The sequence below is a fragment of the Saccopteryx bilineata genome, chromosome 8 (assembly GCF_036850765.1).
Source record: "Saccopteryx bilineata isolate mSacBil1 chromosome 8, mSacBil1_pri_phased_curated, whole genome shotgun sequence".
Classification (NCBI taxonomy): Eukaryota; Metazoa; Chordata; class Mammalia; order Chiroptera; family Emballonuridae; genus Saccopteryx; species Saccopteryx bilineata.
Genome location: NC_089497.1, coordinates 11,143,573 through 11,167,301, shown reverse-complemented (window position 1 = coordinate 11,167,301; position 23,729 = coordinate 11,143,573). Strand labels below are relative to the sequence as shown.

Sequence of the window (23,729 nt, the reverse complement as noted above, 5' to 3'; positions counted from 1 at the left end):
TTCTTTTTTTTTTTTCTGAAGCTGGAAACGGGGAGAGACAGTCAGACAGACTCCCGCATGCGCCCGACCGGGATCCACCCAGAACGCCCACCAGGGGCGATGCTCTGCCCACCAGGGGGCGATGCTCTACCCCTCCGGGGCGTTGCTCTGCCGCGACCAGAGCCACTCCAGCGCCTGGGGCAGAGGCCAAGGAGCCATCCCCAGCGCCCGGGCCATCCTTGCTCCAATGGAGCCCCGGCTGCGGGAGGGGAAGAGAGAGACAGAGAGGAAGGAGGGGGTGGGGGTGGAGAAGCAAATGGGCGCTTCTCCTATGTGCCCTGGCCGGGAATCGAACCCAGGTCCCCCGCACACCAGGCCGACGCTCTACCGCTGAGCCAACTGGCCAGGGCCAACATGCATCTTCTTGATGAAAGAGTTACACCACTTTTCCACATGTCAATCATGCCACAAAAAATTACTTTGAGTTGCTAGAATAGTTCCCTAATTTGTGGAGAGGAAAATCACCTGTCACTACTGACAGAATATGAAGTGCTAAGGTCATAATTGTAACATTTTACTTATAATGCAAATTATCTATCAATGGCAGAAAGTTAACAAATTACTGAAAAAAACTTTAATGATAAATCCTGGCTATTTGGATCATAGCAAGGGAGAGGTAAAGGCATAGGCAATCAGAACCACTTTTTTTTTTTAATTAAATTTTTGGGGTGACATTGGTTAATGAAATTATAAAGGTTTCCAGTGCACAATTCTCTGATACATTTTTGAAAGAGCTATTGGTTCTTTGACAATGATAGTCAACTTGCTTGTGCAACAGTTATGGACTGAATGTTTGTGCTCCTCGCCCTGCAATTCAAATGCTGAAATCTAATCTCTAATATGATGGTATTTGTAGGTGGGGACTCTGAGAGGTGATTAGGTTGTGAAAATGGAACCTTCGTGAAGGGGATTAGTGGCCTTTTAAGTAGAGACCAGAGAGCTAGTTTCTCCTTTTTCCATCGTGTGAAGGTGCAAGAAGTCAACCTTCCAACACCTGGAAGATAGCTCTCACCAGAACCTGACGGTGCTAGCACCATTATCTCAGACTTCCAGCTTCCAGAAATAACCAGCAAACACATTTCTGATGCTGATAAGCCACCCACTTGATGGCGCTTTATTATAGCAACCTGAGCTGATTAAGACAGCAGCCTACAACAGCACGCATGTGCAGTGAGGGCTTAGTGTTTCTGAGCCTGCCGGGCAGACACATCCAGACTCAACTGGGTCATGGTATCCTCTGCTCCGTGATTATTTGTTTTCAGCTAATTCGGAAATCGGGTAAGGACTCTTCACAGAAAGAGGAGATTATGAATTCAGCATTCCGCTAGGAGGCTGACTGCCCGAAAGAGGTAAGGCAGGAGGACAGGGAACACACTCAGGCAAACCTTCGTTTAATGTAAGGGAAGTGGGGGGCAGTGTGTTAGAAGGAAACAATACTGCTCATCTGCTAATACGTTGGGTTCCAGTGTTGAACTCCTGTTCCGACCCTTACTAGCGCTGTGCCCTTGGGCAAAGTACTCCACTGCTTTGAATCTCCATTTCCTGGTCTGTAAAATGGAAATTATAATAAATCTGTGTTAGGTTTAGGAAAATTAAATATGATAATGAGTGAGAAATGTTCTACATAGTCCAATGTGTAAACAATTACAAAAGATAAATTTATAAATATAGCTGTTAGACTTTCTAAACTAATGACAATAGGAAAGAGACAAATACACCTTTACACACACACACACACATAGCTACAATCTATAAAAATAAAAAAATAAAAAAATGTGGCAATCTCTTCTTCCAAGCACTCTGCCCCAGCTGGTCTAAAGACATACATTACTACGGCTTCTAAATTTTATTTTACAAAGAACACATATGGTAGTTTTAGGGTCCCTGACCACTGTAAAATTGTGGATTGCAAAGCCTGTCTCCTCAGAAACTAATCAAAAGGTGACACGTTCTGTTAACTTCCTATTACACATTCATAACATCATCTTTCAATCCAATGTCATAAAGAATTCATGTAGGACATTAATCATGCAAGACCATTAAATTGTTCTCATTTCAGTGATAATTGTTTACTCCTATAAAGGGTTTGAGTTTCAACAATTAAACTGAATAAAATATATCTTCCTCTCACTCTGGAAAGGGAAAGAAAATGAACCTACAGGAAAAACAACAAACTGAACATATAATATGAATTGTAGAAAAACTAAAATTTTGTAGAGTTCTTTTTTTTTTTTTTTTTTTTTTTTTTTTTAACGACAAAGAGTAATAGCCCAGGGATAATTTGGCAGGCTCTAGTACAAGAAATCTTGAAAAAGAAAATGAAACAAAACCACAACAAGACCATATATAATTAGCAAGCATCTAAAAACAAGCCCTCTTTTATATCTACACAAGACGGTTGACTCTGAAGTCAGCTGAAGTATCTTGTCAATGAAACTCAACACACCTTGATAGACAACAAAGCTAAAGTAAATGAATGGTGTCAATCATTAGCTGGGAACACAAGAGAAGAAAATCCCATGGTAAATTAATTCAGTAGTGTCTGGTGAAATTGGGCATGAGAACTGTCAGTCTTCTACTCTGACTTCCAACCCTAAATCCACTAACGCTTCTATAACCTTGAGATGGACAACTGAACTCCTGCCGCAGTGTGTTCTTATGGAAATTGAGAGGGCTGGACTCCCAGCCTTTTGTAGGTTTGTCCTGTCACCAAACTTTTATAATGACTCAGCTAATCAAAATTTTGCTTTATAGAAACCAATGCTTTGTCACCTGTTTATAGATTTCCCCACTGCTTATCAAACAGAATAAAAATAGGATCAAGTTGACATAGCCCTTCCAGCCCAAGGGTGTTGTAACTAATGGCACTACTTCTGATTGTTAAATGGAATCCTATTATACATATACATATATACATATATATATACATATATATATATATTTTCCCCTGTGTTAAAGTGTCTACTTTATGAGCGTAATAAATAGCAATTGCCCTTTAATGGCAACTTTAGCTGTGACCATTATGGTACAATTTAAGTGCTTAAAAACACTAATGGGAGTGATACAGTGTTAATTATACTAAGGATATGAAGGCTGTACACAGGAACTCCTGCAAAATTAAGTAAAGCCCTGGCTAATTCTAATTACAGTCTGCCTGGAAGAGATAAGAGAAATGAAGGACCCCTTTTTGCCCTGCATTTCTGATAGAACACCACTATGTGCCCAGACTCCTTGAGCAAACATTGTAAGTGACTATGAAAAGTGCAATTCTGAAATATAGATATAATTTTTGTTCTCAGTTTAAAAGAGAAACTAAAAGCAATGAATTACTTACATAGCAAATGCAGCTCTACCTGAAACAATGCTACCTTTCTTGTCTAGAAGCCTAAGGTAACCCCTTTTTAAAGAGCTTATTCATTACATTGGCAGACACAAATTCACATCACCAGTCTTTTTTTTCTTTTAATTAAATGAGAGGCAGAAAGGCAGAGAGACAGACTTCTGCATGTGCCAGAACCAGGATCCACCCAGCAAGCCCCCTAGGGGGAGATGCTCTGCCCATCTGGGACCACTGCTCTGTTGTTCTGCAACCAAGCTATTTTAGCACCTGAGGTAGAGGCCATGGGGCCATCGTCAATGCCTGGGGTCAACTTGCTTGAACCATTTGAGCTATGGCTGCAGGAGAGGAAGACAAAGGTAGAGAGAAGGGGGAGGGGGAGGGGTGGAGAAGCAGTTGGGTGCTACTCCTGTGTGCCCTGACCAGGAATTGAACCTGAAACTTCTACACACCGGGCTGATGCTGTACCTACTGCTGAGCCAACCAGCCGGGGCTACCAGAATCTTTTTAAACTTGTTTTATGAACTATTTAAAAGAGATAAAACTTTTAAATGAAACTATGAAGACTCTCCTTCACCTTAAAAGTCTATGAAAAAAAATTTTTTTAAATAAAAGGCATACCAAATATTTTTGTTTCTTTCCCAGATATCTAGCTCTGGCTCTCCCTGTTTTTTTTTTTTTTATTTTTATTTTCACTCATATATTGAATGTGTTCTATGTGCTACTACTGAGCATTAAAAAACGGGTGAAGTGAGAGGATGACGTCAGAGTAATGGCGGGGTAGGAAGCGATACCGATAAATCTCCCCCAAAACTCAACAAGATCTTCAACCAGAAACAGAAAAACCTATACTTGGAGCTTCCAGATGCTTCACAATACACCCAAAGGTATGATTGAGTGAAAAATTGGCTAAATATATAACCAAACCCCGAAGGAAAAAGGGAGTAAGAAATGCTCCGCCTTCCTCACTAACCTAAACAGGGCGGCTTTCTCTGGTAACTGTGAATATAGAAACTGAGGCGGGCAAAGGGGGTGAATAGATCCAGGCCGCTGCAGCACAAACGGCCAAACCAGGCTGTGGCACACAGATCCAAGCCGAGGAAAATCTGATCCTGTGGCAACCTGGGCAATACAAGCTAACACTCGCGCCAAACCCAAACAAAGAAAGACAAGCGGAGCGGCCATTTTACCCGGTCTCCTGGTCGGTGCGCAGTTAGTGGGTGAGAATTTCTTCCTAGGCCCCGAGAGTGGGTGCCCGTGTTGCCCCATGGAGAGGCAGGGTCAGAGGCCTTTCTGTGGGCCGAGGACAGAGTCTCTGGGCAGCCCCAGTGCCCTGGGAAAGCCACGCACGGGAGGGAGTGAGAACTACTACCAACGGTGGAGATTTTCCGTGCTGGTGAGGGTTTCACTCAGAGGGAACCGCGGCCGGCCTCATATCCTGGTGTGCGTGCGCAGATAAGGAGTGAGCGATTCCTCCGAGTGCCTCCGCAGTGCGCGCCCGTGTTATCGCACAGAGGGGCAGAGTCAGGGGCCTTTGTGTGGGCCAAAGCGGAATCTCGAGCCGCCCCAGCGCCTTGCAAAAGCCGCGCACGGGGACGGAGCGAGACTCAATTCCAACGCTGCAACTTTTCCCTGCGGTTGGGGGTTTCACTCAGAGCGTGAGACTGCTGGCTGGATATCCTGGTCGCAGGCAGTGAGTGAGAGTTTCCTCCAAGTGCCCCCCAGAAGTGGGCGCCCGCTTGTGTTACCGGACAGAGTGGCAGAGCCAGTGGTCTTTGAGTGGGCGGAAAGCCCGCCTGATTATGCTAGCAGCTCTGACTGACTGAGCCTTACCCAGAGCCCTGTGCTGAGTGGAAATAGAGTGGGGAGTTGCCAGCTCTTTGAGCCTCTTACTATCCAGGCAGAGGCAGCAGCAACCCCATAGCTGGATTATCAGGCTACTAATTGAGGAAGGAAAGACTAGGAGAAAGGCTCCAGGAACACGGACTCTCTCACTGTCGGAGCCTATAAATGCTAATGAGCCTCGACTCCCACGAGACTAAAGCACAATACATGACATTGCCATAGAGACTTATCAACTGCAAGCCTCTACCTGAGCGTGCCAAAGGGGCAGAACCCGGGGTACAGAATCACCGACCAGGAAGAGGGAGAGAAAAGAAAAAGCAAGAAGATAACCTCTCAAAATCAAGAATAATCTGCAGACTTTATAACCTATCACATTTTATTATATTTGTTCGTTTGTTTCTCTTATCTTCATTCTTGATACTTTTTTTTCTTCCTCCAATTTGGCCGATTAACTCTCTACTGGTCTTACTCTCTCCTCTCCTTGAACTACACTACCCATAAGTGTTACATCTCCCATTATATTTTCTCTTCTCTTCCTTTCTCTCTATGAGGGTTGCACTCCAAAACCCTTAACTCTCTCTCTCTCTCCTTTCTTTTTTCTTCTTTTAGTGGTTCCCTCTTTTTTTTCTCTCTCTCTCTTTCTTTTCTCCCTCTATATTAGTTTCTTCCTTTCTCCTTTACATCTCCTCTCATTCAAACCTCAATAACAAACAAATTATCTTATCTGGGACTCAAACTTATGTTTGTGGCATTTTGGGGGGTTTTTACTTCACCTTTTTAACTCACTAGCAGTGCTCCCATCCCTGGCTATCCATATTATCTAGTTCTTGTTCCACTAAATACAATAGTAAGTTTTTAATTTGTCCCCCATTTTTCCGTTTTCCTCTTATTCCTCTCATCATAACTCTTAGACAACCAACACCTAAAAGCAAATCATTTTATTCTTGACCCAAATTTTTTCCTTATTTGCTTTTTGTGGGTCCATACGCTCTTTTTTTTTTTCTTTTTTTTTTTTTCTTTTTTTCTTTTTTGCCCCTTTATTACTTTTCCCCAATTCAGGCCCTCCATCACAGGCATTGTTTGTTATAACTCACAGTCCACCACAAGATTTTCTCAAGAAAGAAGGGAGAGGAGAGGAGAGGAAAAAAGGAGGGGGGGAATAATTTCCTTTTTTAAAAAATTTTTATTTTATTTTATTTTTCTTTATTTCATTATTAATTTTTTTTAAAAAAAACAACTCTTCGATTTTTTATTTTTTATTTTTTTAACTTTTTATTCTTTATTAAATCTCATTAATACTATCAACAAAACCACCCTCAGATGCCATTAAGGAAGAGAAAATCGAATATCATGGATACAAAAGAAAGAGAGGTAACACAGCTAGATGAGGAAAAATCTATGGAGAAAAAATTTAATATATTGGAAACCTTGGAGCTAAATGACAGAGAATTCAAGATAGAAATCCTAAAAATCCTCCGAGATATACAAGAAAACACAGAAAGGCAATATAGGGAGCTCAGAAAACAACTCAATGAACACAAAGAATATATGTCCAAGGAAATTGAAACTATAAAAACAAATCAAACAGAGATGAAAAACTCAATTCACGAGCTGAAAAATGAAGTAACAAGCTTAGCTAATAGAACAGGTCAGATAGAAGAGAGGATTAGTGAAATAGAAGACAAGCAACTTGAGGCACAACAGAGAGAAGAAGAAAGAGACTCAAAATTAAAAAAAATGAGATAGCCCTACAAGAATTATCTGACTCCATCAAAAAGAATAACATAAGAATAATAGGTATATCAGAGGGAGAAGAGAGAGAAAATGGAATGGAGAACATACTCAAACAAATAATAGATGAGAACTTCCCAAGCCTGTGGAAAGAACTAAAGCCTCAAGTTCAAGAAGCAAACAGAACTCCAAGTTTTCTTAACCCCAACAAACCTACTCCAAGGCATATCATAATGAAATTGACACAAACCAACAGCAAAGAAAAAATTCTCAAGGCAGCCAGGGAAAAGAAGAATACAACATATAAAGGAAGGCCCATTAGATTATCATCAGATTTCTCAGCAGAAACTCTACAAGCTAGAAGAGAGTGGACCCCAATATTTAAAGTCCTGAAAGAGAGGAACTTTCAGCCACGAATACTATACCCATCAAAGCTATCCTTCAAATACGAAGGAGAAATAAAAACATTCACAGATACAGAAAAGATGAGGGAATTTATCATCAGAAAACCCCCACTCCAGGAATTACTAAAGGGGGTTCTCCAATCAGATACAAAGAACAAAAAAAAACAGAGCCACAAGTAAAAGCTCCAAGAAGAACACAATAAAACCAAATTTAAACTGTGACAACAACAAAAAGAAAGAGGGGGAGAAGACGGAGATTAACAGTAGCAAAGGACGATGGAGTGCAAAAGTACTCACAAAATAGTTCGCTACAATGAACAGGGTAGGGACCCTTTTCATTACTCAAAGGTAACCACCATTGAAAAAACCACCACAGAAGCACATGAGATAAAAAAGATAGCAACAGAGGAAAGATGTATGGAATACAACCAAATAAAAACAAAAGATAGAAAAACGAAAGAGAAGGATCAAACAAGACACGAAACTAACAGAAAGCAAGATATAAAATGGCAATAGGGAACTCACAAGTATCAATAATTACACTAAAAGTAAACGGATTAAACTCACCAATAAAAAGGCACAGAGTAGCAGAATGGATTAAAAAAGAAAATCCAACTGTATGCTGCCTACAGGAAACTCATCTAAGTAACAAGGATAAAAACAAATTCAAAGTGAAAGGCTGGAAAACAATACTCCAAGCAAATAACATCCAAAAAAAAGCAGGTGTAGCAATACTCATATCGGATAATGCTGACTACAAGACAGGAAAAGTACTCAGAGACAAAAATGGCCATTTCATAATGGCTAAGGGGACACTGAATCAAGAAGACATAACAATTCTTAATATATATGCACCAAACCAAGGAGCACCAAAATATATAAGACAGCTACTTATTGATCTTAAAACAAAAACTGACAAAAATACAATCATACTTGGAGACCTCAATACACCGCTGACGGCTCTAGATCGGTCATCCAAACAGAGAATCAACAAAGACATAGTGGCCTTAAACAAAACACTAGAGCACCTGGATATGATAGACATCTACAGGACATTTCATCCCAAAGTGACTGAGTATACATTTTTCTCCAGTGTACATGGATCATTCTCAAGAATTGACCATATGTTGGGCCACAAAAACAACATCAGCAAATTCAGAAAAATTGAAGTTGTACCAAGCATATTTTCTGATCATAAAGCCTTGAAACTAGAATTCAACTGCAAAAAAGAGGAAAAAAATCCCACAAAAATGTGGAAACTAAACAACATACTTTTAAAAATGAATGGGTCAAAGAAGAAATAAGTGCAGAGATCAAAAGATATATACAGACTAATGAAAATGACAATACGACATATCAGAATCTATGGGATGCAGCAAAAGCAGTGATAAGAGGGAAGTTCATATCGCTTCAGGCATATATGAACAAACAAGAGAGAGCCCAAGTGAACCACTTAACTTCCCACCTTAAGGAACTAGAAAAAGAAGAACAAAGACAACCCAAAACCAGCCGAAGAAAGGAAATAATAAAAATCAGAGCAGAAATAAATGAATTAGAGAACAGAAAAAACTATAGAAAAAATTAATAGAACAAGGAGCTGGTTCTTTGAAAAGATCAACAAAATTGACAAACCCTTGGCAAGACTTACCAAGGAAAAAGAGAAAGAACTCATATAAACAAAATCCAAAATGAAAGAGGAGAAATCACCACGGACACTGTAGATATACAAAGAATTATTGTAGAATACTATGAAAAACTTTATGCCACTAAATTCAACAACCTAGAAGAAATGGATAAATTCCTAGAACAATACAACCTTCCTAGACTGAGTCAAGAAGAAGCAGAAAGCCTAAACAGACCTATCAGTAGAGAAGAAATAGAAAAAACCATTAAAAACCTCCCCAAAAATAAAAGTCCAGGCCCTGACGGCTATACCAGCGAATTTTATCAAACATTCAAAGAAGACTTGGTTCCTATTCTACTCAAAGTCTTCCAAAAAATTGAAGAAGAAGCAATACTTCCAAACACATTTTATGAGGCCAACATAACCCTCATACCAAAACCAGGCAAGGATGGCACAAAAAAAGAAAACTACAGACCAATATCTCTAATGAATACAGATGCTAAAATACTAAACAAAATACTAGCAAATCGAATACAACAACATATTAAAAAAATAATACATCATGATCAAGTGGGATTCATCCCAGAATCTCAAGTATGGTTCAATATATGTAAAATGGTTAATGTAATACACCATATCAACAAAACAAAGAACAAAAACCACATGATCTTATCAATAGATGCAGAAAAGGCTTTCGATAAAATACAACACAATTTTATGTTTAAGACTCTCAACAAAATGGGTATAGAAGGAAAATATCTCAACATGATAAAGGCCATATATGATAAACCATCAGCTAACATCATATTAAATGGCACTAAACTGAAGGCTTTCCCCCTTAAATCAGGAACAAGACAGGGTTGTCCACTCTCTCCACTCTTATTTAATGTGGTACTAGAGGTTCTCGCCACAGCAATCAGACAAGACAAAGAAATAAAAGGCATCCATATCGGAAAAGAAGAAGTAAAGGTATCACTTTTTGCAGATGATATGATCCTATACATCGAAAACCCCAAAGAATCCACAAAAAGACTACTAGAAACAATAAGCCAATACAGTAAGGTCGCAGGATACAAAATTAACATACAGAAGTCAATAGCCTTTCTATATGCCAACAATGAAACAACTGAGAAGGAACTCAAAGGAATAATCCCCTTCACGATTGCAACAAAAAAAATAAAATACTTAGGAATAAACATAACAAAGAATGTAAAGGACTTATATAATGAAAACTATAAACCATTGTTAAGGGAAATCGAAAAAGATATAATGAGATGGAAGAATATACCTTGTTCTTGGCTAGGAAGAATAAATATAATCAAGATGGCTATATTACCCAAAGCAATATACAAATTTAATGCAATTCCCATCAAACTTCCAATGACGTTTTTTAAAGAAATAGAGCAAAAAATCATCAGATTTATATGGAACTATAAAAAACCCCGAATAGCCAAAGCAATCCTAAAGAAAAAGAATGAAGCTGGGGGCATAACAATACCTGACTTCAAACTCTATTATAGGGCCACGACAATCAAAACAGCATGGTATTGGCAGAAAAATAGACACTCAGACCAATGGAACAGAATAGAAAGTCCAGAAATAAAACCACATATATATAGTCAAATAATTTTTGATAAAGGGGCCAACAACACACAATGGAGAAAAGAAAGCCTCTTCAATAAATGGTGCTGGGAAAACTGGAAAGCCACATGCAAAAGAATGAAACTGGACTACAGTCTCTCTCCCTGTACAAAAATTAACTCAAAATGGATCAAAGATCTAAACATAAGACCTGAAACAATTATGTACATAGAAGAAGACATAGGTACTCAACTCATGGACCTGGGTTTTAAAGAGCATTTTATGAATTTGACTCCAATGGCAAGAGAAGTGAAGGCAAAAATTAATGAATGGGACTACATCAGACTAAGAAGTTTTTGCTCAGCAAGGGAAACTGATAACAAAATAAACAGAAAGCCAACTAAATGGGAAATGATATTTTCAAACAACAGCTCAGATAAGGGCCTAATATCCAAAATATACAAAGAACTCATAAAACTCAACAACAAACAAACAAACAATCCAATAAAAAAATGGGAAGAGGATATGAATAGACACTTCTCCCAGGAAGAAATACAAATGGCCAACAGATATATGAAAAGATGCTCATCTTCTTTAGCTATTAGAGAAATGCAAATCAAAACGGCAATGAGATACCACCTCACACCTGTTCGATTAGCTGTTATTAGCAAGTCAGGTAATAGCAAATGTTGGAGAGGCTGTGGAGAAAAAGGAACCCTCATCCACTGTTGGTGGGAATGTAAAGTAGTACAACCATTATGGAAGAAAGTATGGTGGTTCCTCAAAAAACTGCAAATAGAACTACCTTATGACCCAGCAATCCCTCTACTGGGTATATATCCCCGAAACTCAGAAACATTGATACGTAAAGACACATGCAGCCCCATGTTTATTGCAGCATTGTTCACAGTGGCCAGGACATGGAAACAACCAAAAAGCCCATCAATAGATGACTGGATAAAGAAGATGTGGCACATATACACTATGGAATACTACTCAGCCATAAGAAATGATGACATCGGAACATTTACAGCAAAATGGTGGGATCTTGATAACATGATACGAAGCGAAATAAGTAAATCAGAAAAAACCAGGAACTGTATTATTCCATACGTAGGTGGGACATAATACTGAAACTAAGAGACATTGACAAGAGTGTGGTGGTTACGGGGGGGAGGGGGGAATGGGAGAGGGATAGGGGGTGGGGAGGGGCACAAAGACAACAAGATAGAAGGTGACAGAGGACAATCTGACTTTGGGTGGTGGGTATGCAACATAATTGAACGACAAGATAACCTGGACTTGTTATCTTTGAATATATGTATCCTGATTTATTGATGTCACCCCATTAAAAAAATAAAATTATAAAAAAATAAATAAATAAAAAAAAAATAAAAAAAGAAAAAAAAAACAAAAAAACGGGTGAAGTGTTACCTTTAAGGTAGCGAGGGGTTTATATTCTAGCAGAGGCAGAATTGTAAAAACAAAATAACAGTGCATGTTACACTTTATATCTGTTATTGAACAAATATTCTTCTCTTTGTCTTCCAGCCTTTTATTTTCTCCTTCAAATTATCTTTCTTTCCTCATCATAAATAGATTTACATAGATCCCTAACTGAACCGAACTGGAATAGTACGAAGCAAGTTATTAATGTATCCAATTTAATAATCTGGTAAAAATAAGAAATTCATAGGATTTCATGAAATTTTTTTCTGCTAGAAAACCTGCACATTTCAAAGCACTACATTTTTAAAGCTGAAGAAAATGACATTTCATAAATAATGAAAATAATTGGGTGACAGCAGACAATTTTCAACATACGCAGTATTTTAACATTTTATAAACTAAGTGAAACAGCAAGAAGACAGGCAAAATCCACTCATTTTCAATAACCAACAGTTCTAACCAATTGAAAACATTGACTTTTATTGAAAGTGTTTTATAATCTCTAATGTAAAGGTATCTGTAGGTTAACCCAGATCATCGCTGTGGCAAATATCTAGATACTTAAATATTGTTATCCTCACCTTAGATAATTTATTATCTATAATAGACTTTCTAATTTGTCAGTATACCTAGTTTTAAGTGACCCATAAGGCATATGTCAAATACTTGCCTTAGAGTGCTATTTATCATTTCAGCAACATCATTTTTACAACATTAGGGTAGTTTCCATGACATTTAATCTGTGTTCCCTTGGAAAAATAATTGCATCACTGTCTTAAGTATGTTTTCAAATACAAGACGCTTCACACACTCTGGTCCTCTGGCTGTCTGCAGACCTGCAGCCTCTCCTGTTGCCCATTCTAACTGAAGGCTAAGGAGTTTTATACACAAATCCAAAGGACCATTAGCATTTTTAAAAATCATTTTCTGTAATTTCTTTGTGATTATTGTATTTTAAAAATTAAATTCTACTAGTAAGACTTTAAACCTGGGCATATTTTCTTCATTCTCTTCAGATTTTTCTAAGATTTTCTCATATGTCATATGAACATACACACACAAACCCACACAACATATAAACCAACAATTTTCTGCCCATTTTCACCCATGGGCTTGCAGTCAGTGTTTTTCAGATCGTTCCTTCCTCGTAAACAATTCTGCGTCTGATTATATTTCTTTGGCTACTTGCCTATTTTTCTCCCCATACTATAAGTCATCATTGTAATCATCCGTCTTATATTTTCAGCCTCGTTACGGAGGACTATAGCATTTTCTATTCAGCCTTGCCATCATTTCTTACTAAGGTTATTTATCCTTCTATTAGATGGTTACTCTGTAGAAGCATCCTTCCTTTTGCCAGAAAATAGATTTAAAAATAAACAATTTAGAGGCAGCATCAAGGACAGAGAGGAGGAAAGATGACGAGAGAATGTGGAACAGAACAGGAATGGATAATGCGCAAGGCGGTGGGGACTGATGGAACGGAGCCCCATGGAGGAGATGCAATTCCAGGTCACAGGAGCCTGAGACATGGCTGTGTACAGGGAGGTGCCTGATACAAATCTCTGTGTGATTTTGGGAAAGGCATTGAATTTCTCTAACACTTTCTTTTTTTTTTTCTTTAATTTTTTTTAAAATTAAATTTTGGAAAGAGAAAGAGAGGAAGACAAGGAAGGAAAGAGAGAAACATTGGTCCATTGTTCCACTTACTTATGCATTCATTGGTTGACTCTTACATGTGTTCTGATCTGGGATGGAGTCCACAGCCCTGGTGTATCAGGGTGACACTCCAACCAACTGAGCTACCCAGCTACCCAGCCACCCAGCCAGAGCCTGCTTCTTCATGCCTAAAATGAGAGTTCGGTACCCTTAGAGGATATTCCCAGAAGGAACAAAAGAAAAAGGCAGAGAATGAAGAAGTGTTCAATTATTAGAATTATCAGGGAAAAGAGAAAAATTGAAGAAAATAATAAGAAAAAATCATTTAAACAATGGATTTTAATAATTGGTAACCATCAAAAGTTATCTCTAGAAATAAAATTATTAACCATTTTGCTTTCTTCTCTGGAAATGTTATCTCTCACACATACTTATCAGGATGCAATTATGGTAGAATTTAGTGTACAAGGAAGGGTTCCTTGGGTTACGACAGTCTCGACGTATGATGTTTCACATTTACGATGCTCAGACCTGAGATGTGAGTGTTCCGGCTTACGCCGTTAGCATCGTACCTACGGACTACGTGGGTGCACTAGTCTGGGTGCAGGCAGCAGAAGAATATGCAGTAATGCGACCTTTGAGGGAAGGAGTGGGCTTACCTACGCCGTTACAGACTGGTAAAAGTGCAAGTGCTTCATTTGTGTTAAGTTATGATGTGTCAACTTACACCAAAATCCGGGTTACATCACTGTCATAGGAAGAGAACTGTGTCATAACCTGAGGACCCCCTGTACTATTATCTCCTAGAGTTCTGTAGAGGCTAGAAAACTTAGGGTGCTTGAAGTGCATCCTCTGTGTAATAAAGAAAGACCATACTTTTGTACTGGTAATACTAGCTGTAGGCTAGATCCAAAATAAAGAGAAAAAAAAAAAAAGAAAAAGAAAAGAAAGAGTGAGAGAAAGAAAGGTAGGGAAAAAATAGGAAGAGAGAAAGATAAATTGATAATTACATAAAAGAAACAAAGATATCGCCAAAAACCCTAAGATTGGGCCCCTCCGATTTACTTCTATCTTCTGAGAGAGGAGAGTAATGGATCTGACCTGTAATTTTCATTAAAAATTATTCAGTTTAGTTTGTATCAGGATAAAAAGAGAAGACAACAATTAATGGCAAAAGACAGACATCATAGGATAACAAATTCTTATAATGCACTGGCTTTCCTTACGTGAATAGGTAGTACAGCGAGTGTAGCACAGGTAAATGAATTGTCCCAGCTAAATGGAAACAGGGCACTCAATAGAATCTTGGTTCTTCTACCACAAAAGTACATCCTTTGTCTAAACATGTCGTTCCTTTTGGGTTGTTGGTATCACAGTGACTTTTTTTTTCTTCTCCTGCACTGGATAATGCTGCATAACTCTCCATATTTTTTAGAATTATTTTATGAACAAGAAAAGAGGTTACCTGATTATCTTTCTAAACCTGATATCTCACTTTTCAAATTAATTTTAAGTTTTACAAATATTGCCTTGATTCTGCTCTCTGATCAGACATATTTTACTAAATAGAAACAGAGAGTGATAGGCTTGCGGACCCACAGTGGGAGTTAGAAAACAAGCAGTGGTGTGAAGAATCCCAAAGCTTTGGGTAGCTACAAGGGAAACTGCATTTGTCGCCCTGGCCGGTTGGCTCAGCAGTAGAGCATCGGCCTGGCATGTGGGGGACCCGGGTTCGATTCCTGGCCAGGGCACATAGGAGAAGCGCCCATTTGCTTCTCCACCCCACCCCCTCCTTCCTCTCTGTCTCTCTCTTCCCCTCCCGCAGCCAAGGCTCCATTGGAGCAAAGATGGCCTGGGCGCTGGGGATGGCTCCTTGGCCTCTGCCCCAGGTGCTAGAGTGGCTCTGGTCGCAGCAGAGCGACGCCCCGGAGGGGCAGAGCATCGCCCCCTGGTGGGCAGAGCGTCACCCCTGGTGGGCGTGCCGGGTGGATCCCAGTCGGGCGCATGCAGGAGTCTGTCTGACTGTCTCTCCCCGTTTCCAGCTTCAGAAAAATACAAAAAAAAAAAAAAAAAAAGAAACTGCATTTGTCCCTTGCATACAAACAATGAGTTGGTGAGAATAGAGTTACTGATCTAGTTACTCTCTGTCGTACTTGGGTCAAAAGTGAAATGACTTCACATACCCTGGGTCACATACCCTGGGTATACACCAACTGATGGAGGTGAGGAGGGACCTATCGACAGACCGGATGCAGGGGGGGAGACACATTTTTATACATATCCTCCACAATGTAAAATGCCATTCTCACAGCTGTGTCTGAATTATGACAACACAGGTCAGTTTCTTTAGTTCATATGAGGAATTTATATTCTCAAAAAAGAGGAAATCAAGTTGATTCCTTTTAGGTACCAAACTGACTGCTTCAGCCAAAGTAGGTCACACTGCAAAGCCCCATACAGAAGCAGATATAAAGTAAGAGCGGGTAATAGTGCCAAGGGGCTTACAAACACGGATCATTTTTCCTGCTTGATAAATAAGAAGTTTTAAGATGATTTGTGCTATATTTGTAATAAGCTTATACGAAGTGATGCAAATGTAGAAAAACTGGATGTTTTTAAAGATCAATGTCAAAGAAGACATGCAGAAGAAGAAGAGAGGGAAAGAAATACATAAATTAAGCTTCCATCTTTCCAGCATTTATTATCCACTGAACATAGTGCATGTCTACAGGCAGTTTATTAAAACCCTCAAAAATTTCCCCAGATATGAAGGTATACTATTGCTATTTTTCTGATGAAGGAAGTGAGGCTGGCAGAGTTTGAGAAACTTATCTTAAACAGGATACTGAGTGGCTAAGTAAAAGATTTCTAATTTGGACTCGGGTCTGTTTTAAAGCCTTGCTTTCCCCATTCATGTCTCCCTTTTTTTTAAAAAAAAAAAGGAAAATAAAGAAAGAGAAAAAGACAGAATGTAATGTTTTCTCTATGATAGAGGGGAGTCACACATCCAAATCTGAAAGTTACGTCTGAACACTGGAGCCAAAAATTCAAAAGATCTTTCTTACTATTTGAGTGCATTTATTTATTTTAAAGATGCGGGCTGCTAGCATCCTGTAATGTACAATTCGCGTGGAATTGTTTGATTTCTGTTAGTTTTACTTATAAAAGCAGAGATTGGGGTGGATTAGAATCCCCAAGGTCTCACAGTAGATTAGGCATTGACTAATATTTAGGTCACATTATCAATCTGGACCTGGGTCTCCTCCAGAGTAAATGAGATGTTGGATTCGATGACTTCAGGATTCTTTCAGTGATCAAACTTGGTAGTTATGAGCATCCTGATACTCAAGTCAAAATTTTTGCATAGTAAATATTATTTATTATATTAACGTAAATCCTTCAGATGTACTGCTGATCAATGGTCCAGTTCATCAAGAATTGATCAGGGCCCTGGCCGGTTGGCTCAGCGGTAGAGCGTCAGCCTGGCGTGCAGGAGTCCCAGGTTTGATTCCCGGCCAGGGCACAGAGGAGAAGCGCCCATCTGCTTCTCCACCCCTCCCCATCTCCTTCCTCTCTGTCTCTCTCTTCCCCTCCCGCAGCCGAGGCTCCATTGGAGCAAAGATGGCCTGGGCGCTGGGGATGGCTCTGTGGCCTCTGCCTCAGGCACTAGAATGGCTCTGGATGCAACAGAGCGACGCCCCAGAGGAGCAGAACATCGCCCCCTGGTGGGCGTGCCGGGTGGATCCCGGTCGGGTGCATGTGGGAGTCTGTCTGACTGCCTCTCCGTTTCCAGCTTCAGAAAAAATGAAAAAAAAAAAAAAAAAGAATTGATCAGAACAAACTTGTCATAGAGAAAGAGAAGCAATCCTTTTTTGGTTTTTTTGTTGTCACCTGACAAAGAGGGGTTTAAAGGTATATTTATACTGTGATTACAAGGGATGAAGGCTCCCTGTTTGAATCAGCCCTCTGAGACTGTTCTTATGCTTTTGGGCTGACCTACTTATTGTAACCTTCTCGGTTCAACTTGTACTGATACTGTCAAGTGTGTCAGTTACCAGAACGCTGGGAAAAGGGAAAGACTGGTCCCAATTAAAGTTACTACACCTTAAGATAGAAATTTTAAGGGGATAAAACGAGTCTTATATGGAAACACATATTTACAGGTTGCTTCCTTATTTCTCTTTCTCTTTCTGTCTCTGTCGTATAGGTCTTCTAACAAGGGGAGGAGGTCATATTCACCATTTTGGCAGTTTCTACTATCCTAACATACAACTCCCCTGCTAGAAAAAAGAGAAAACAGGTAAAAGCTGGGACATTTTTTGTTTTTACAATATATAGGTGACAGTGGTGCTTCTGCCTTATGAGGTGCCAAGCTGCTCTGTGATGCTCATCTCCTAACTGCAATATATTTATCTCTCTATTGCCTTTGGTTTTATAGTTGCAGCCAGGGAGTTTGAGCTTTGCCATACTACATTTTAAAATAATCAGATCATACTCTGTACCTACTCAAATGTCTTTAAGGTCAGATTTAGCAATGGGTTGTATTTTGATGACCTTGATCTAGATCCTTGGATCCAATGGATCTTGGCCATACATTCATGCCATGTTTTCACACATTAAACTATTGTCATATGTTAAACAAATGAATATGCAGTACAGCTTTGGAAACCTATTACATCTCTGGGTTGCTTTTTTCCCCCTTGATTTACAGTGAAATCTTACTCAACATTCTGAGTCCAGATCTAATTTCCTCTCCAGGGAGATTTTTCTAGTTTCTTTCCATATCCACCCTTGACTTACATCTGAATTCTTCCTTCTTTGTATAGCTAACACTTCTACCTATTTAACACTGTGTAACATGGCAAATTTATGTCATTGTTCTTCATCAAATTGTAAGCCTTTGTGAGAAGGATAAACCGTTATTCATCTTCAATACCGATGAACAAGAGCTGACTTTAGTTTATAACTAAATACCCAGTAAGTGTTTACTCAACAACATGCTTTATGGAGGTTAAGTTTATTATTATTATTTGTTACTTTATAAGACAATATGACCTTTTTTGAATTTAAGAAAACAGGATAACAAAAATACTGTGTTGGCTTATTTTTAAACAAACATGATATTTATTTAAATGAGTTGTGGACTGATGCCAAAACCATAGGAAATATTTGCTTTTCTAATACATAGAACATGTGAAGATGTCAAATCATCATACAATCTTAGATAAAAGACTGTACAAATATTGATCGACTTACGACCTATGCAACTTATGACCATTCAATTTTACAATCACAATCACTAGCCACGACTGCTCCGCATCTGGCAGCACAAGCGTTGCCCAGGGGGGCATATGACCGTGCAGACCAGCTTCCGGCAGCACTACCATCTTCGTATACACCATTTCAACTGTTATCCCAGATTCGGTACAGCAATTTGTGTTTTGTGTCTTGGATATTTTTCATCAAACCCCTCCCAAGATGTCTACCAAGAGGAAATTGTCTTTGCAAATATGTATATTAAACCAGTTGTACTGGTAATGCAGTGTTTTACTTAAACCTGACAAATGTAAAAATAAGAAACAAAATGGTATAGAGATGATACAAATGGCATAAAATGAACAAAGAAAATTATGATATATAACTATAATGAAAGAAAATTATGATAAAATATGACTTAAAGAGTTTTATAACGTCATTTCACAGTGCTGTACATATAGCCTACTCAACTTATGACCAAATCGTATTACGACCGGTCTGATGGAACCAATCATGGTCGTAAGTCGAGCACTAGCTGTATTTCACGGCTCCTTTTACAGCTAGGTTCTGCCAGATGACTAATTTCTGGGCAATAACATATGAATAAAAAATATCATGTGGAACTTCAGGAGAAGCTTCTTAAAGAGACCTGCATTGTTGTATAACAGCAAGGAGCACCCCTCTCGCTTTTCCTGCCTTCCACTTTCAGTCTTTCTGGTAGGCACAAATTGAGAGTCAATTCCAAACGGGCATCTTGGAACAGAAATAGGAAATATACCAGGGTTTATGTTGGAACTTCTATGCCTCTTCTGGAAGGTCTTCCTCCAAAATTATTTTAAAAAACAGTACTCTCTGGTTTCTACTGCAGAAGCTTACTTGCTAATTTATAACAAATACAGTGCTATGTATTCCATTTAACATTAAATCATTTCAATGCATTCTAAGCCTTATGTCAATGTATCTTCTCCAAGGTAGAAACAAAATAAAACTTCCTTGAGTGATAAAATACATAAGAAAAAGCTCGACCAGGCAGTGGTGCAGTGCATAGACCATCTGCCTAGGATGCTAAGGACCCAGGTTCAAAACTCCAAGATTGCTGGCTTGAGCATGGGGTCACTGGCTCAGCTGGAGCCCCTTGTCCTGGGCCAAGGCACATATGAGAAAGCAATCACTGAACAACTAAGGAGCTGCAATGAAGAATTGATGCTTGTCATCTCTATCCCTTCCTGTCTGTCCCATTCTCTCTCTCTCTCTCTCTCTCTCTCTCTCTCTCTCTCACACACACACACACACACACACACACTTAAAAAAAAAGAACATTAAAAAATGATAAAGAAGATAAAGAAGGTGAACATCAGAAAAGATAAACACCAGGCTTTTCCAAAACGAGTCAGCAATATTTTATAAAATACAAATGGAAGATTATTTAAACTTAAAAGGTGATGCTAACTGTAAACATGGTCTTTTCCTATCCCCCTCATAAAACTACCCCTATTTCAGGCAAACATTTAGGGTATTTGCTATGGTAGGAAGACAAAATAACATGTAGCTATTGTTTTAAAACCTTGTAAGCATCATTCTTGGTTCTGTATTTTAGCAAGATAGGTGATTGTTAATGTTTTGTGCCCGATGTGTTTTCAGAAGGTTGGCCATGGCGCGGGAGGGAAGGCAGTGTAGATAAGTGAGCTGAGTGCAGGGTGAAGCCAGGCCACCTGCTGGGTCACTCACCACCTGGGTGCATTTTAGCAATTCATGGAAGTCTCTAGCAGCTTTAGTTTTCCTACCTATAAAACAGTTAGAACAGTATCAACCCCTTTGGGTTCTGAGATGATAAAATGGATTAATATATATAAAATGCTTAGGAACAATAAACACTATTTTACTTTTAGCTAGTTTTGTCTTTGCCACCAACTGGATTTTAGCAAGGATCCATAATCTACTACTTGTCTATGTGACCTGAGTGAGACGTTTAACTTCTCTGAAGCCTTAAATTTTGTTTATCTTTTAAAAAAAGAAATATCAACCTATTAATGCTACTTTAAAGGTTAATTAAGATATATCAGGGTCCTGGTTAGTTGCCTCAGTGGTAGAGCGTTGGCCTGGCATGTGGATGTTTTATGTTTGATTCCTGGTCAGGGCACACAGAAGAAGCGACCATCTGCTTTTCCACCCCTCCTCCTATCTTTCTCTCTTCCCCTCCTGCAGCCATGGTTCAATGGTTTGAGCAAAGTTGGCCCTGGGTCCTGAGGATGGCTCCTTGGCTCACCTCAGGAACTAAAATAGCTCAGTTGCTGAGCAACGGAGCAGCAGTCAAGATGGGCAGAACATCGCCTGGTAGGGGCTTGCTGGGTGGATCCTGGTTGGGGTGCATGTGGGAGTCTGTCTCTGCCTCTCAGTTAATTGTATATATATAATATATATATGGCCACTAGTTTAGTTCAGTGCCTGACCTACGGTAAGCATTTACTATTTTGTCATTCCTTTACTTTCTCTTTTACTGTTATTGCTAATCATATTTTCCCCACCTAAACTTCTAAATAGGCAAATATGTCATTAGAATGAGATAGTATTCACCTAATGGGCAAGTGCATTCACTTTACAAATTTATACATATGTATATGTAATGTACACCAATAAAAACATTTAAATCTATTTATTTACCTGCATAATCAATAAACATTGTATCGTGTGAATATTTTATTTTAGATAATACAATATATAATGTACATATATATGATATATATGTATGTATATATCTAACATCATATAAAACTATTTTTATCTAATACTGCCTAGGTGAAAGAGAAACATAATCATACTGAAAAGTAATTTTATATTTCTCATCTATGATTTTTATATATGCAAAATCTCCTCATCTCTTTCTATACTCTTTGGTTTCTTTTAAATTAAAGTTATTGAGTGACATTGGTTAATAAGATTCTATAGGTTTCAAGTGTACAACTCTGATACATCATTTGTATATTGCACTGTGTTCCCACCATTCAAAGTCAAATTTTCTTCCATCACCATATATTTGACTTCCTTGATCCTTTACTATCCCCCAACCCCATTCTCTGGTAATTACCATCCTGTGGTCTACACCTATGAGTATTTGTTTGTTCATTTTTCTTGTTTGCTTATGTGTTGCTTACAGTATTAATTCCTTATATGAGCGAAATCCTTATATGAGTAAAACCTTGAATTTTTTTGGGGGGGGGCAGAAACAGAGAAAGAGTCAGAGAGTCAGAGATAGGGACAGATAGGGACAGAAAGAAAGAGAGAGAGATGAGAAGTATACATTTCACTGGGGATCAAATTGTTTTCATTTTCTGTTGCATGAGGATTTAGAACTGTTTCTATATATTTCTGCATCTCTGATTCCAAATCTGAAATCCTTTCTTTTGGTGTATGCTTTAGTTTTTATGTAATTTTAATTTTTTTTGTTACAGTTAATAGCATTCATTGGTTTTTTAATTGGAGTTAAAGGGCAACGACTCTTGGATTGAACATAACTACAAGGCAATTAATATTTTACAACATCACTTTTACATAATTGTTGTTTTTAAATGTAAACAATTATTATCTGATGAAAACACCCTCTTATTTTGTTTTAAGATTGAATCATGGCTTCCTCGAGTAGGTGTAAATGTAAGAATAGTGCTGACACCTTCTGTTATATATGTGGCTGTTACACACTTCAATGTCAAAGGCGCAATATTTCATCATTTGTGACACGTGCATATATTGCCCATTTTCAAGTTCCCCTTGGCAATTAAGACAAGAATTGGGCTCCTCGTATTGTGTGTCATAATTGTGAGGAAATGCTTCATGACTGGACAAAAGGAAAATGCAAAGGAATGTCTTTTGGTATTCCCATGGTTTGGCGTGAACCTAAGGACCACAGCAGTGACTGTTATTTCTGTCTGGTCCATACAAGGGACATCGGCAAGAAAAAACAGCATATGATTGCATATCCTAATATTCCTTCAGCAATACGACCTATCCCACACTCTGAGACACTCCCGGTTCCAGTTTTCAATGGTTTTATTTCTTCTAAGGATGAAGAAATTGAACATGGTGATCAAGTATACTTTGATAAGATGCATGAGGAAACAGTTGTAAAATCTGAAGGGTCTTCTTCTGATGCCAAGCAGTCATTAACCCCTCAGCAGTTTAGCCAACCCGAATTGAATGACTTAATAAGAGATTTGGGCCTATCAAAGAAAGCAGCTGAGTTATTAGCCTCGAGGCTTCAAGAAAAAAATATACTTCATTGGTCAGCTAAAGTATCCCATTTCAGGAAGCATGAATAAATTTTTGTGAACTTTTTTTCTGAAGACAGACACTTTGTTTACTGTCATGATATCAGTAGTCTTCTCGGCCAGCTAGGTGTTACCACTTACAGTCCAACAGAATGGTAGCTATTTCTTGACAGCTCTAAATGGAGTCTGAAATGTGTTCTACACAATGGTAATGTTTATGCAGCGGTTCCAATTAGTTATTCAACTCATCTGAGAGAAGATTATAATGACATAAAGATTATCCTCAACTTTCTGAAGTATGGGGAGCATAACTGGATCATTTGTGTAGATCTTAAAATGGTAGATTTCCTGCTAGGACAACAGAGATGTTTCATGAAGTATCCTTGCTTTCTGTGTTTGTGGGACAGCTGAGCTTGGGAGAATCACTGGACACAGAAGGAGTGGCCAAAATATGAAGCTCTGGAAGTAGGGATGCAAAATATTGTGAATGAACCTGTAGTTAATCGAGGCAGGATCACTTTTCCCCCACTTCACATCAAACT

At 38.7% G+C, this 23,729-nt stretch overlaps 1 protein-coding gene and 1 long non-coding RNA gene across 20 annotated transcripts in view; one reads left to right on the top strand and one right to left on the bottom strand.

The window, feature by feature from the left end:
• The window catches only part of ROBO2 (roundabout guidance receptor 2), a 1,433,919-nt gene that overhangs the window by 1,194,074 nt on the left and 216,116 nt on the right, over positions 1-23,729 (bottom strand). The gene's annotated exons all lie outside the window — the stretch shown is intronic.
• LOC136312030 (uncharacterized) overlaps positions 1,254-23,729 on the top strand; it is a 139,986-nt gene continuing 117,510 nt past the window's right edge. Inside the window, exons 1-2 of the long non-coding RNA XR_010726875.1 lie at positions 1,254-1,388; positions 17,877-17,969. This is a non-coding gene — a long non-coding RNA (uncharacterized lncRNA). The remainder of the gene's footprint in view (positions 1,389-17,876; positions 17,970-23,729) is intronic.